The following is a 17,325-nucleotide window of genomic DNA, read 5'->3' as shown; positions in this document are numbered from 1 at the left end:
CCCGAATTCTCATGAAGCAATCTTAGGGGCGTTTAGGTTGCTGAATAAGCTGGACGATTGGCAGCCCGGATCCGCGCGAAGAGCGAACAACGCCGCCTCGCGGCGACTCTGAATCTTATTTGCTGCACTATTTCAAACTCAGTTTGTGCGTTCCCTTCGGGTAAGCATAAAAGCCCCATAATCGCTCAATTGAGGAGTTGTGGCGATTGCAGAACCCTTTCGACTACGCACGTAGGTCGAGTGTTTATACAAATGCTCGTTATTGTTGGTTTGCTGCTCGGCGCGCGTCGTTTTCGTGTAGAAAATGATTTTACCGTTTTGCCTGTTTCATGCCCTGGCATTATTTTCGAAGTTATCGCGTGCCATAGATGGCGCAACGAGTCCATCTACGTAGCATTTTCAAGTAATTAAAAAAAAAATGGTCGGCTCGCTGACCTAGACTGCTGCGCGGTGCACAGTTCGACACGCTAGCGTAACTCACTTCAGTGTGGTCAACGATAGTTCGCTGAGTGAAGGTCGGTAGCAGTCTAGCCCTGCAATCGTCACTGCCGCTGCAACTTCTCGTATCCATCTTAACGCACCTATGTGATATGTTCTCATGTTTGCCATTATGATTATCACTTGATAGTTAGAGGATATATATATATATTAGCAGAGAAGAGTGCATTTGTGCATATTGCGATGGCCATATAGGGTGCGACATTTCATATTCCATCCATCGATATATCATGCCACTGTATTGTAGTGCATACAACTGTGAGTGTGACGTTGTTAGATCGAAAGAGTCAAAATCAGCAAAGATTACTTATTTCGGTTCAAGGATAGAGATGATGTCCAGTACGGTGATTGGATAGGATGATGTTAGTTGATAAGATAGGACTGGACATCTTATCTATCCCTGAAAAAGGATAGAGATGATGTCCAGTACGGTGATTGGATAGGATGATGTTAGTTGATAAGATAGGACTGGACATCTTCTCTATCCCTGAGCCATTATTTCCATCGGTGAGATAACATTTCAATAGTATTGTAGAGATTTCGGTTACACCGAAGACTCTATTTACAAACCACAACACACGACAGGGCGCGGCCATTTTGGAATAACTGAAAACCTGAATCGGAACACAAGGTTACACACAAATTCCACTTAAGAAATTTATACACAAAATAAAATAAGGGAAGAGTCGAGCCACAATAAAATACAGGTTAAAAGGATCAAAACAAAATAAATAGAACAATAATTAGAATGGAATACAAATGGAAAAGTACTCGGCTAGTTTCAGCTAGCAACAGGTCTAAATACAGAGCGTAATATAAAACACATGGCCACATCAAGGCAAAGAGTACACCGGTATGAACCGGTACAGAAGCGATGCCAGCTGGGGAACACCCCTGCTTGTTGCTAGGAGAAGGGGGTGGATCGTACACGGCCAGGTAGCAACCAGGCCGTATATAAGGCAGCCGAAAAGTAGGAGAAATCAGAACGCCGGGGCAGCCACCCCTAGGAGCACCAAAGACACGAATCACTACAGACACGGAGCACTAAAGACACGGATCACTACAGACACGGAGCACTAAAGACACGGAGCACTACAAAGACACGGAGCACTACAAAGACACGGATCACTACAGAGACACGGATCACTACAGAGACACGGATCACTATACAGACACGGATCACTACAGATACGGATCACTACAGACAGGATCACTGCACGGAGGCAGACGAGGAGCACTGTAGGGAGTGACTAGCTCACCCCGGAGAAGGCAGATAGAAGAATGAAGATAGAAGAAGGAAGAGAGAAGATAGCAGAAGGAAGATAGAAGAAAGAAGAAAGAAGAGGGAAGCAGAAGATAGAAGAAAGAAGATAGAAGAAAGAAGAAAGAAGATAGAAGAGGGAAGAAAGAAGATAGAAGACAGAAGAAAGAAGAAGGAAGAGAGAAGACAGAAGAAAGAAGAAGGAAGAAAGAAGATAGAAGCGAGAAGAAAGAAGAGGGAAGAAAGAAGAAAGAAGACAGAAGAAAGAAGAAGGAAGAAAGAAGATAGAAGAAAGAAGAAGGAAGAAAGAAGATAGAAACGAGAAGAAAGAAGAAGGAAGAAAGAAGATAGAAGAAAGAAGAAAGAAGAAGGAAGAGAGAAGAAAGAAGAAGGAAGAGAGAAGATAGAAGAAGGAAGAAAGAAGAAAGAAGAAGGAAGAAAGAAGATAGAAGACAGAAGAAAGAAGAAAGAAGAAAGAAGAGAAAAGATAGAAGATAGAAGAAAGAAGAAGGAAGAGAGAAGACAGAAGAAAGAAGAAGGAAGAGAGAAGACAGAAGAACGAAGATAGAAGAGAGAAGACAGAAGATAGAAGAAGGAGGTAGGAAGAAAGAAGACAAAAGATAGAAGAAAGAAGGCAGAAGATAGAAGAAAGAAGACCGAGGACAGAAGAAAGAAGAGGGCAGACGGACGACAGAAGAAAGAAGAAGGAACGAGAAACGGCGCCACGCAGAGAGGAGAGAGGGGAACGCCGACAGCAGGTGCCGTTACGTCTTATTCTCACTCCTGACAATCTCAATAGATACGTCAGGTTCACGTTCACGCCGAAGCACCTATATTTTTGCACGTAACCGTTCACTGGCCTTATGCCATAAAATATTATTGTTACGACAAATAGTACGTCACGCAGTCACAGCACTCATAACGCCTCGGGTAACTACCAGATACGATACTGCATAACTGTAGTGTGTATATGAGCAATAAAGCTACCGGTTCCGTATATTTAAGATCTTGCGTTGTGTTTATTTGCCTCGATTTTGTTTGTCTCCTGCTGCCACGCAACACAGTCCCGCTTTGCCACCGGGAGCAAGAAATGATCCCGCAAAAACAATAGTGCATTCACACGCACATAATTCGCGTAGCGGCTACCCCTAGGGCCACTACAGTATTAGTAAACATAATTTTTATAGTTGTTAGATAATCCACACCTACGAATACTTCTATTACTACAAGTACATATGCTACAATAATTACTAGTAAGTACTACTACTAGTACTACTAGTACTAATAAGTACTAGCACTACTAGTACTAGTACTAGTTACTACCAGGACGGCAGGAGCTAATAATGACTAACTCTGTTACTAGTAAACTACTACTAGTACTATACTAGACTACTACTACTAGTACTACTACTACTAGTTACTAGTATAGTACTACTACTACTACTAGCTCCAAGAAACGCTCTTTGCTAAGGTTAGAATACCCCTATACTAGAAGGCTGTATACCTCTATACCCCAATACCCCTATACTACAGGCACTTGAAGCATTTCAATAAAATATAATATGCTAACTAAATACGAAATCGATTTACTACCAAATTCTTAATGTTTCTAGTATAGGCCTACTCTCTTTCGAGAAGGTTGCGAGGTGCAAAGGCTATATAGACTGGGACTCGCTCCTACCTCGACGATCTGCAGCCGGATATCCGCGCAATCGAAGCGAGAACAATGCCGCGGAGCGGCCAATTTTATCGGATTCGCTGCCCTGTTTAGAACACTGTTTAGACAGTGCCCTTTGGGTATAGGATAAAGCGGTATAATCGGTCAATTGAGCAGTTGTGGCGATTCCACAAGCCTTTTCAGTATATGCACGTAGGTAGAGAGTTAATACAAATGTTCGTAATTGCTCGTTTGCTAGTCGGCGCGTTTCGTTTTCCTCTAGAAAAGCGAGTTTGCATTTCTTCCGTTTCACGCCGTGAAATTATTCTCGTACATATGGCGTCCCATAGATGGCGCGACGAGGCCCTGTACGAGGCATTTTCAAGGTATTTTTTCACACAAGGGTCGGCCATTGAGCTAAGACTGCTGCGCGGTGGAGAGTTCCACACGCTGCCCTAACTATAAGTTGAGTGTAGCGAAGGATACTTGGCGGAGTGAAGGTCCGTACCAGTCTACCTGCAATCGTCACATGCGCTTCAACTTAGCGTATCCATCTTAGTACCCCCGATGGTCTGATGTTTCCAATGATGACGTAATAGTTCGAGCATGTATATATAGCAGAGCAGAGTGCATATAGCATAGCCCTCTGCATAGAGCATAGAGAATATATAGTTTCGGATTCATACATAGCCATCGATCTTGCATGCAGCGATATATCATGCCACGCTGTTGTAGTGCATACAAGTGTAAGGTTGTTCCATGTGAAGAGTGAAAAGCACGAAAGATTACTTTCCATCGGTGAGACAACATTGATATAGGCCCAGTCATCGTCTAGTTGTTACATAATGTTGTTCTTGACAGTTGCCATTGCCGTTAAACGATAGAGATTTGTTAACATTTGTTAGCGCAAATAATAGTATAGTGTCGAATGATATATTATACGAAGGTATTATATACCCGACCGTCGTGTACCGAGTGATGCAAAATGGCATTGCGACCACGACTGTCGGGTACCGAGTGATGAAAATCGCATTGCGCGCACAACCGTCGAGTACCGAGTGATCGAAATCGTCGAATGCAATGGTGGTATTATACAGCTGGGAAATTCTGCACGATGAAAACGCAATGAAAAAGCATGTCTAACACACTTCTTCCCATTGTGCTCGAACATAACATTGTACATACTCTAAATTCTAGCAAATATATGCTACACGCATGATCAATATGACAATTTATTAAATTGTGAAATTATGATTCATTTTTTGTGCAAGGGGATGACTCTCGCCAATTTTATATGTCTAATTGTTGGATTGAGCAATCATTATTTCATCATATCTGTAAATGGCTCGCTGAGACGAACGCTCCTAAAATCCATCCGTCTGGTAAATTCATCCCTCCTGTAGCCTTTAGTCGTCGACTGTATATGCAATGCTTTTTCTATATGGAAAAGTACCACAGCGTACGTACAGCGATCATATACACCGGCGTGCGTTTACAATGATAATTATCTTTAGTCAAGCTCGCGTTTTTCTTCTTTCAAAGCCAAAGTGGGCCACAGCCGATAGGCAATTTTTGCATGTATTAGATGGTGCCAGCGTGCAGCAAAAACTTCGTCTACCCCTGCGCTTAGCATACGTAGACGGACGCACGTACGCACGCCCGTACCTACTTATACAGGCAGCCAAGCACGCAAGCACATAGCTAGCTGTAGTACTACGAACCAGACAAATACGCACACACGTGCGTATACATGTATGAACGCACGCAGTCACACACCCACGCACGTACGTACGCACGCAGGCCGGCACAGACATTTCTATGGGTGCATGTATGTGTTTGTATGTGTGTGTGTGTGTGCGCCGCTGAGTGCGTGCGTCAGTGTTTTGAAAATGTTCATTAGGAACAATTTTTGAGAAGTCAAAAAAATCCGTTTCCTCAACAAAATTATTTTTTAGCCTGGCCACAAGTCATGGCATAAGATAAGTATGTCATCTAACACGCACAATTCACAGATCATATCAGGAGCTATTCACCTATTGACAATATTTGTGATTATTACGTCGTCATTGTTTGTATATAGGTGAACATTTCTATTTACATGAATAGAGGCGTATTATTTCCGCATGTATTATTATAAAACCCAGCTTATGTATCCGCTGCAGCTGCCGCTTCTTACATAAAGCCGCTGACACATAATAAAATACAATTCATAATAAAACTTATACAACACAGTGTAGAAGTAGAAGGTGTTGACACTTTTATTGATATTTTTATTGAACTTGCAAAGAACAGCAGCTCAATGCAGCTGAGCTGTTTCATTGTATTCTCGGTAAAATTATCGACTGCTCGCTGGCAGCTATGGATTCGTGCGCCGACCTATGCATTCGGCGCACGGATCCATAGCTGCCAGCGCTGCATACTGTCGTAGGACGTGCCCGCGGTCGCGTGCGCCTTGCCGCGGAACTGCGCGCAAGATCTGTTCGCATCACTTCGGATCAACACCTCCTTTCGGCAACGCTTCTCTAGTATCCCGTCTCATCTGGTTCTGTTGTTCGTCCTATTACGCGCCAAAACTACATGTGCAAACCACATGTTATGTATTTAATCTACCCTACTACACGCTGCGCCACCTATTGTTCGTAACCTATATGTTAACTGGCTATTACCCCAACCTAGGCTATTTACAGCTAAATCTATCTAATGTGCAAACATGTGCAAAACACATGTTACATTTACCTCCCCTTCATCAAAACGATGATCCCATCATCGATTTCAGCGCCCCGCTGATCTAAATTTCCTCCTTAACTCCTTCATACCCCACTATATCTAACACACCCACACATACACACACACACACACACACACACACACTCACACACACCACCTGTTCCTGACGAATAGAGCCTGACATCAAAATAAAATTCCGTCCTTCGTCCATCATACCGTCGACCATACTAATACAATAACTCTTTTATTGAACACATCCCCACATAATAAAAAAATTTTTTTTACAAAACTTCACACAAAACCTATTACCTATGGTACCAAAGCCAGTAACATGGTATTACAATCCTATGGCTGAACACCGCCGACCAATAAAATCTCACTGACCACTCTTATATAATTCCATACTTGACACGAATTGCCAAATAAAACTATCTATTCAAACAAGACAATTCCTGAAACCCTGAAAATAGAAAACGCAACACAACACAACAACTCAATAATATACCATAACAATGCATAACCTGAAATACAAAACACCAGAAATACTGAATACCATAAACACACTACAATACAGTACAATATCCTGAAATACAAAACACAACACAATGCATATAAATCACACAATGAATAAATACAATATAATATAAAATACAATATTATATTATACAATGTTACGATGTCCTCCACTGGTCTTGATGTTGATCCTCTGCACGGCTGCTTCTGATGCCGATGCAATAATTGATTGTAGACAGCAATGATGTCAAATGTGCTGTGGCATTTAATTTTTTTTCTATAATGTCCACTGGTTTATGCCAAAAGTTCACCAGCACAAATAATCTGCTAGCACATTTGTCTTCGTGCTCACAGATATTGTTCTCACAAATTTGAAGATTGTTGACTCTGCTAATTTACCAGTTGAATTCTCGCTGAAGTACTGTGTCGCTGAAGTCTCGCAGGAGTATTGAAGTCACTGAGGTGATGAAGGTCGTTTTTCTCCTCCTCGCCAAAATGTTGTACTGACTGCCACATCGATGTCCTGTCGAATGGTGTGCCTATCGATGTCCCGCCGAAATCTGTGCAGTCGAAAACTCCTAATGCACTCTCCTCTCTGCATGTCACCGCAACTGCAACAATTATAGAAACACCCAACAGTAGCTCTCTCCTAACCGATATCACTATGACCATGCCTTTAATGTATGTGCGGCCACACATAAACAAAAACCGCAGTCATCTGCAATACCCACACCTCAAAATCTTCATCAAACCAGATTAATTTTCGGAAACATCAATTATAACCATAACATGTTAATTCTCTCCCGTTAACATCTTAATCCCTTTACTCCTGCCCAACAAAATATTCCTCTACCCTAACATTGTATTACAACTGAACAATAGCATGGTCCCTTATACTAGAACCAGCAATATTCAATCACGATATGATTAATAATCAATAATAATAATAAATAGCAGACTGCACTTTCTATATTACACTATTTACACCTGGTACTATCTCTCTCTCACACTCAACCGTAACACCTGCATGCACCTCAAACGACTTGTCAAACATCTACTGCACCCTCTGTAAATGCTATAATTCCAACTACACTGACACTGCACCCTGTACTCACACTGTAACCTGTGTCGCCAGTTTAACCCTGTGTTCTACTATTTATCTGCACCTGATGTGTTGTACTAAACCTGCTCTTCACTCTCCCGAGGCGCTGCCCTACTCAACAAAGGAAATGCAAGTCGATGACTCGCAGGAGGCCGTGGACCAATAGACCAGCAAACTATTTTCCTAAAACGACAGTAAACGACTGCAACCAATGCAACTACCACTATTAATATGATCAATGCATAAACTGTGGAATGATGCATGACTGCTTGTAAACGTCCAATCCCCTTAAAATCTTATTGGCCAAATGATTGAATTGGTACATTATTTTTTACGGCTTCAGTAAGTTCCCCGAAAGCGACATTTAAATCCATATCCTTATACAATTTCTCTGGAACAATCGAAGATGATATTAATTTCGTATACGATTTTACTTTAATGTCAGTTTCTACAAACAAATCTTTCCAAATATCCAAAGCATCAGCCGTTGAATCCTGCCACTTATCAACTGGATTTTGCAAAATGATTCTACTCTCTTGAACATAATACACCGGAATTGAAAATGCAAGTGTATCCGCCTTACAATTACAGGACTTAACGAAATTAACGAACGCCTTACAGGACTTAACGAAATTACCCCTGCACTTTAACAGTAAAAATCTTAACTGATACCTTTTCCGTGATAGCATCTTGACATGAAACAGTGAATCTCAATGAATATGGCGTTACTACATACCAACTTCCTTGCTCCAGGTGAAATACTGCTGGCTGCGGTCGTGCAGTAAACAGGACACGCTTTTGACAAAAACTTGCAATGTCATTAAAATCATTATTAAATAATGCGATTTCACAAGAATTTACAATATTTGTTGATCGAATGACTGTATTTAGATGACAAATATCACGTTTCTCCTGAATACATGTGCGTACACTGCGAGTGTCAGGTTTGACATAATGTGAGTGATCTAATGAAATTAGTTCGAGTTAGCCGTTAGCGTTAACTCGAGTTAGCTTAACCTCGCCAGTCGATCGAGGTTAAGCTAACTCGAGTTACCTTAACTCGAGTTAAGGCCCCGTGTAGACGCTTAACTCGAGTTAGCGAATAGTACATAGCTCCAGATAGGCGGCAACACTAGTACGATGTACGTACACACACACGCACGCACGCACACACTCATGCACGCACGTGTACGTGCACACGCACGCACGCACGCATGCACGCACGTGTACGTGCAAGCACTCACGCATGCACGCACGTGTAGAGTCACACGCCAGGCACGCACGCATGCACGCACGTGTACGTGCACACGCACCGTCTACATGCACATGCACACGCGCGCACACACACACGCACGCACGCACGCACGTGACGTGCACACACACGGAGCGCACGCACGCACGCATCACGCACGGTGTAGTGCACCCGACGCACGCCACCCCCGCACCACGAAGGTGTACCTGCACACACGCGCATGCACGCACGTGTAGGTACACACGCACGCACGCACGCACGTGTATGTGCACACGCACGCACGTCTACGTGCACATGCAACGCGCGCACGTGTAGGTACACACGCAGGCGCGCACGCACGCAAGCATGCACGCACGTGTACGTGCACACGCACGCACGCACGCACGCACGCATGTCTACGTGCACATGCACACGCGCGCGCACACACGCACGCACGCACGCACGTGTACGTGCACACACACGGACGCACGCACGCATGCACGCACGTGTACGTGCACACACACGCACGCACGCATGCACGCACATGTACGTGCACACGCACGCACTTACGCATGCACGCACGTGTACGTGCACACGCACACACGCACGCACGCACGCACATATACGTGCACACGCACACACGCACGCACACACGCACGCACGCACTTATACGTACACACGCACGCACACACGCACGCACGCACGCACGCACGTTTACTTACACACGCACGCACGCACGCATGCATAATAAATCGGTAATAATCGCTGTCGGGTGTTGTCGTGTAGACGCTACATAATCGCTAACTCGAGTTAACGCTTAACTTGAGTTAGCTTAACTCGAGTTAAGGTTCGTCGTGTAGACGAAGCTCTTGTGAAATTTAAAACCGTAACTGATTGATTAATCACATGCCTCATTCTGTCGCCAGACCCTAGCAAGGTAGCAATTTCCTGTTGCAACTGTCTAACATCTGCCTCAGTAGCCGTCCCGAATATCATTTTAGATAATCTACCAATTCCAGAAAAAAATAGCCCGCTTTGAACGAGGATGTTGATAAAGAGAATGTATATCTTGGAAACGTGTCGTTAACGCATTAAATTTACGACGAAACCAGGTAACATTATTATTAATTATAATATTCAGATCCGTGCAGACAATTCCGAGCCGGACCCATTTTGATTTTGAGGTAGCCAGAGGGTTTGAAGTGCTGGAGCAAGTTGAAACAAGAGTAATTCCTTACCCAATACAGCCATGTACTGATCAATCTGCGTAATATTAATAGTGAAAGTCATTAACCAGGTACTCTGAGTTACCGCCATTTCTGCCCTAGGAACAAATACAGCACCTCGACTTGCATGGATCTGCTCCACTGAAAAGGCCCCCATGCTCCCTTGCAGGAAAAATACAACAATTGCCCGGCATTTGTGATGAATGCTGTCTTTGGTTGATCCTCTCGTGCAACCGGAACCTGATCATACCCTGACCTGAGGTCAAGTGTCAAGAAAAACTTCGCATTGCCGAGATTCTGCAGAATATCATCAATAATCGGCAACGGAAAGTTATCCTTGGTTGTGACACCATTCAATCTGCGATAATCAATACACATTCTCCACTGATCACCCGTTTTAGGAACGAGCAACACCCCACTAGACCAAGGAGATAAAGACGGCACAATAATGCCATTGTCAAGCATCTCGGACACCTTCTCCGCACAATGTCTCGCTGTTTCGGACTCATTCGATACGGTTTGGGTTTGAATGGACGTGTTGTACTTGTCTCAATACGAAACTCAACGAGATTCGTCAACCCAAGCTCCCGGTCAGTATTCGCAAACACGTCATGATTGCATGACAAAAGTGCCATGAGACATTCTCTCTGTACTGCATTCGTCACATGCTTAGTGAGTGTCGGAAAATAACACTGATCTGCGTGCGTTGATAACCCTTTCTCTATATTACCAGACCTACCCCTATTCTCAACTGCAACAACAGTAACCACTGTAGCAGCAGTAAGAGTATCATCATCATCAACAGCAACAACAACAGCAGCAGCAGCCTCATCATCAGCATCAGCAACAGCAGCAGCAGCATCATCATTGTTAGCATCTACAGCAGCAGCAGTAGCAGTAACAGCAGCAACAACAACAACATCATCGTCAGCATCAGTAGTAGCAGCAACAGCAGCAACAACAGCAACAGCAGCAACAGCAGCAACCGTAGCAACAGTAACAACAACAGCAGCAGTAGCAGCAGCAGCATGCTGAATGCAATGAAGCAAAATAGTGTCTTCCAGTGCATCCTGGAATCCATCGACCCCTGCTCCTCCTGGTGGTGAATATCGGAACCTGCAACGATTTCACCAGACAAGACAGAATTTGCACGAGCACACGACATATCAGCAACACTCACATCCCTCTTCTCTGACTGTCGCACCGATGTGCACTGAGGCATGACCGACTGCTGCAACCGCTCACTAATCCTGCTAAATGGAGCCACATGTGTACTAATACTTACAATTCCGACTACTGCGTTACGTAGAACTGAAACAATCTTCTTTGAATAATTTACTAGTGTACACCGCACCGTGTGGTGTTTACTGACCGTATCAACATTTTGTTTAACACGCAACTGTGGCTGAGAGCAAAAATACTTCAAGCATGCTGACCCTTTTACCTTCACTCGAGTTTCCGACGCTATTCCCCTTGGAACACGAAACTCACTAACTGTTGTCGTCGCAGGTTGCAACCACATACCTTTGTTCAGTAGAGCCAGCTGTGGAGGATCGTGATTTCCATGCGTCGCTAGTGGAACTACACTATTACCAATCGTCAGTATCGATGCTCCAAGATCCAGGCGCGCCCTAGCATGCTTAAGAAAATCTGCTCCTATGATTATATCTTTATGCAAAGACTCAACAACGTAAAATGCGCCCGTACCATAACTCGACCCAAAGTTACCTGTAGCATAGCTCGCCCGACTATCGACAACCGCTCTCCAGTGACGAACTGTAGAACTGCCTTGCTGAAAACGGAATCAACAAAGTTAGAGTCGCGTCGCGTGACATACGGAAGAGTAAACCACGCCTTAGAGTCCATTAATGAACATTCAGCCCCAGAATCAATGAGAGCTACTAACTGTTTCTGCTGCTTGTCTCTCCCCACATAAGCCGTGCACCGTGGTGCATGCACGGGCTTTGTGAATGCAACAGACGTTACCCACGCCGACGAGGATTTACCTTTATTACCACCCATGCACTCTCTCCTCACATACACAGGTGTGTGGCGTTTCCCTGCTGCGACCATGGGCAGTTACGGCGGGTGTGACCAGCTATGCCACAGCCATAACATACAGAGGCATTTCCGCTATACGGTACGGTATTGCCCCCTCTCGCCCCACGGAACCGCACATCCTGTCTACCTCCTCGTGCCACGCCCGTCGTGTCGTGTCGTGAGGCTAGCGGTCGCATAGCAGGTCTCTGCTGCCAGGAGACATGAGAATTGCCCTTACGGATGCTAGAAATAATATCTGCCTGCGCTTTTATTACCTCTCTCAACTCTCGAATCTCTGCTCGAGAGCTATCGGGCGCCCGTCGAACAGAATCGACTTCCATGGGCTCATCAAACTATCCATAACCCGCTGCCACCTGGTGTGATTCCTGACGACAAGACAAATTCGCCTCGATGCGAGCATCAGCCGTAGAAATCTCGCACGCGCTCTCCAACGTTGCTGGCGCACGCGCGATAAGCGATCGCTTTGTCGACACGTTCTGCAATGCGTCAATATACGTCTCCACAAGTCTAGCTTGCATTAAAGAATTATCGAAATGATAATCCGGTTAAGCCGTGCTAGCAACCTCTAACAGACGGTCAGCGCATGCGCGCGGTGTTTCCCTCGGCAATTGCCGAAAGTGCTTCATCTCCCTCTGTGCTTGTGGTCGCTCGGTAGGTGAGCGGAAACGTGTCTGAATAAGTGCGTACAAGTCCCTCCGCGTTACCTCAGCATTAGCCGCAATCTGACGCCGACAAAAATCCGCAACAGCGCCACCAACAGTAGAAATCGCGAATGTACGAAGGAACAACCCTTGTAACGCTAATTCCAATTGCGCGACTTGTAACACTCTTTCCCATGACCGAAACGTGACTGAATACGGTCCATCGTCACCCGTATAACATGGAACCGAGCTACGCAGTTCAGCCTGTCGACCTGTACTCTGTAACCTAGAACGCAACGCTTCTATAGACAAAACAAGAGCTTGTGAGAATAGATTCGCGATAACTTCTACTTGTATCTGCACCATTATTACTTATTATTATTATTACTGTACGTTACTATTCTTTACCGTTACTATTTAAATTCGGCGAGCAACTTAGCTACTAGCGTGAGTACATACATATGCAATGCTTACACACTATGGAACTATAGTACTTACCAACTGTACAGGTTAGTTTTGAGCCTTTAACCGCCGGCGATGTTGCTGTGGCCTTGACTCGTAGCTTAGACTGTAGATCGATATAGTGAAATACCTTGCGTTGTTTTGCAAAACCCTAAGAACGTCTGTCACGGCATCAAATGAAACAACTAGTTTGTATGTAATAATTCAGAGTAAATAATCAAGAAGAATATAGAATTTGTGTTCACTAAAAGATATATTGTTTACAAATTCAACCGGTCACTATACAATCACACATCCGTCTCGTCTGTCTTCCCCCGTTGCCACTCTCATTCAAATCTCCCCGTCTTTATTTATATTACTCTCTCCTCCAATCACCAACAAACTCCTCTCTACCCAGCCAATCACTCACGAGTCTAGTTCCTTTGTTCGTCCTATTACGCGCTAAAACTACATGTGCAAACCACATGTATTTAATCTACCCTATGTCTAGACACTGTCTACTACACGCCGCGCCACCTATCGTTCGTAACCTATATGTTAACTGGCTATTACCCAACCTAGGCTATTTACAGCTAAATCTATCTAATGTGCAAACATGTGCAAAACACATGTTACATGTGTATGCCCGTGTGTGTGTGTGCGCGCACACGTGTGTGTATGCCCGTGTATGTGTGCGCACGCGTGTGTGTATGCCCGTGTGTGTGTGCGCACGCGTGTGTGTATGCCCGTGTATGTGTGCGCACGCGTGTGTGTATGCCCGTGTATGTGTGCGCACGCGTGTGTGTATGCCCGTGTATGTGTGCGCACGCGTGTGTGTATGCCCGTGCATGTGTGCGCACGCGTGTGTGTATGCGCAATCATGATCACCAGCCTACATCTGTAGCAACAGAAGCATTAGTTAAACAGCGAGGCATCAACGCGTCACAGCCATGCAGGCATTTCACTGCACATTGATCCGACTGTCTGGCAGTGACATTCTCTATAGCGTCGCGGCCTCGCAGTATGAAAATATCTCCCTTGATATATATACATCGCCACGCGTGCAGTTGCCTCTTCTCTTTAGTTTAGGTAATCGTATAGTTCGCTCTACATGTAGTCATCAAGTGACTACAGTGATCCCACGTGATGCCGAAAATTACAAACTCGGCACAGTCGTTGATTTTACTTCCACACGTAGTTTTTATCGGCAACACCTATCGCTTTCTCGCGTCCTACATACACGTTATCTGACGTGTGATACGTTAATAATCTAGCGCTGTCAGCACAATAAACGCAGCGAGGAACGCAGCAGGTCATACTACCGTTGATGGACCGTGAATGATTGCTAGAAGCTGATGAGAGAGTATTGCAACGCCCGATCTTTTATCTAGTTTCTTCACGTCGACGTCGTCTTCGTTCAACTACTGCGAATTGATTCGTTATAGATGGTTCTGCGACTTGCACTGAAAATAGCAATATTACCTACAATCCCGTGCCGCCGGCCATACCGGTTCCAAAAAGAGCGAACATGTGTTAATTACTAATATGCGCAATCTAGCGATTTTACATCTCTAGAATGTACATACAATAGTGTTATTATAGTAATCTATATTAGAAGTAAGTGGATCCCGGTTTTGCAGACAGGTTTACCAGCGCGTGTTGAGGTGCTAGTTCGATATTATTGTGCAGACCCGGTTTTACAGGGTGTTGCAGGCAGGTTTATCAGCGTGGGTTGGGTTGCTCCGCTAGCGTTCAATGAGATTACACAGGTCCGGGTTTGCCGGGCTTTGCATGCAGGTTTATTAGCGTCGCGAGATTGCACGCAACACATATGTCCATGGACTTGAGTTTGTTTACATCGCGAGTGTTCAGAAATTTCACAGATTTTACTGCATATAGCTATCAAACGCAGCGTTTTATAACAACTGGTGTATGCACATTTGCCACCTGTCTGAAGTGTACGTAGTATATGGACAAGTACTTTGATTCACTATACAACGTAGCCAATTAAAAGCACGCTATCTCGAGAAAATTGCGTGCATTGGGAATCGACACCCGTACGAGAAAGGAGCGACGACCACAATTTGTGCCCATCACGTACTTCTTTGGATCTCGTGAATTGACTACCTAGCTAACATTCTAACCGAGACAATTTTATACTCTCAAGGACTTTTAGAACCACAAAAGCCTGGATGCCTACGATCGACTGTTCTGCGGTTGGGTTAGTGGTGTATCAGTCTACATCTATCATATGAACAGTGAGAGTCCCATCTCCGTTATCCGAGCACGTGTTATGCACTCCCAGTCTATGATTATACCATCTCTCTATCCGTGCATGGGTCACGATGAGAGAATATGGGACAAGCATCATGTCAGCACACTGTAATTGTAAAGCCGGGCTTGGTGAATTCTGTTCACATGTTGCCTCGGTGCTATTTTATGTAGAGTATACTGCACGTGCAAGAGAAATCACTACCCCCCCTCAAACAGCTGCCTACTGGATGCCGGCGATATATGTATTATGGTATTATATAAGTGTAAATGTGTAGCGGCGTGTGCCGTGCGCGCGGTGTACCTGTGTGTTGCAGAGGATCATTTGACTGGCATTTACAGGTAATTATTGGCAATACTAGGCGAAAGAGAGTAGAGAAACATTAAGACATTGGTAGTAAATACATTTCGTGTTTATTCAGCATTGCTTTTTTTTAAAATGCTCCAAGCGTCTGTGGTCCGCCTGGTCTCGTCACTTTACCTTGGGTTGTGATCACGCTAGGCAGCCTAAAAACGCTGTGTGGCTTTCTCTGATACCGATTGCTGCAGTTGACAACACCGCAGGAGAGCGGCGTTGTGATGGATTTGCTTAATAGGCGAATAAAATTAGCAGAGGTGCGTTGCTCAATGTACATGTACCATGCTTGAACTGGTTTCTGGAACCCTCATGGCCAGCGGCGTTGCATTGTGGGTAATTTGAAAATTCGCGGAACCCTCTATAGACCAGCAAGTATATCTGCCCGCTGCATCTCATGCTCATCATCGTAGAGTGGCTAGCAGGCTAATGTTGCTAGCAGGCTAGTGTTGCTAGCAGGCTAGTGTTGCCAGCAGGCTATGTTGCAAGCAGGCTAATGTTGCTAGCAGGTCAGATAGGCTTTCAGCCTGTACGACCCGGTGTAGCGCGAAATTTATGACTTGCGAAATATATGAGATAGCCCCGCCCCCCGCGCCTATGCGCATGCGCACTTCGCGTGCGTCCCGACCCGACTAATCACAGCTCGTCTTTGTGAGCGTCTTTGTGAGCTGGTGGAGAAGGAGGAAGAGGAGAAGGGAGAAGGTGGTGGAGAAGGAGGAGGGGGAGAAGGGAGAAGGGAGAAGCTGGTGGAGAAGGGAGAAGCTGGTAGAGAAGGAGGAGGGGGAGAAGGTGGTGGAGAAGGAGGAGGGGGAGAAGCTGATGGAGAAGGTGGTGGAGAAGGAGGAGGGGGAGAAGGGAGAAGCTGGTGGAGAAGGGAGAAGCTGGTAGAGAAGGAGGAGGGGGAGAAGGTGGTGGAGAAGGAGGAGGGGGAGAAGCTGGTGGAGAAGGTGGTGGAGAAGGGAGAAGCTGGTGGAGAAGGGAGAAGCTGGTGGAGAAGGGAGAAGCTGGTGGAGAAGGGAGAAGCTGGTGGAGAAGGGAGAAGCTGGTAGAGAAGGAGGAGGGGGAGAAGGGAAGAACTGGTGAGGAAGGCTGGTCCGGCCCACGCCAAGGAGGAGCGCTGGGTGGAGACAGCAGCGGGGGAGAAGCTGAGGACGACACAGCGGGAGGGGGAGAAGCCGAGCAGAAGCTGTGGAAGAGGAAGAGGGGCGAGAAGCCTGGTGGACAAAGAGGGGCAGAAGCTGGCTGGAAGAAGACGGCAAGGGGAGACGCCTGCGTGAGAAAGGCAGGGGGAGAAGGGAGCCAAGCTGGTCGAGGACGGAAGAGGGGAAACAGCTGTGCGAG

General features: G+C 45.4%; 1 long non-coding RNA gene across 1 annotated transcript in view; it reads left to right on the top strand.

The window, feature by feature from the left end:
* LOC106815199 overlaps window positions 1-1,746 on the top strand; it is a 24,789-nt gene extending 23,043 nt beyond the window's left edge. Inside the window, exon 3 of the long non-coding RNA XR_001394715.1 lies at window positions 1,549-1,746. This is a non-coding gene — a long non-coding RNA (uncharacterized LOC106815199). The remainder of the gene's footprint in view (window positions 1-1,548) is intronic.
* Window positions 1,747-17,325: the final 15,579 nt, after the last annotated feature.

Source organism: Priapulus caudatus, unplaced genomic scaffold, assembly GCF_000485595.1.
Source record: "Priapulus caudatus unplaced genomic scaffold, Priapulus_caudatus-5.0.1 Scaffold1061, whole genome shotgun sequence".
NCBI lineage: Eukaryota > Metazoa > Priapulida > Priapulimorpha > Priapulimorphida > Priapulidae > Priapulus > Priapulus caudatus.
This window is presented reverse-complemented; position numbering and strand designations above follow the sequence as displayed.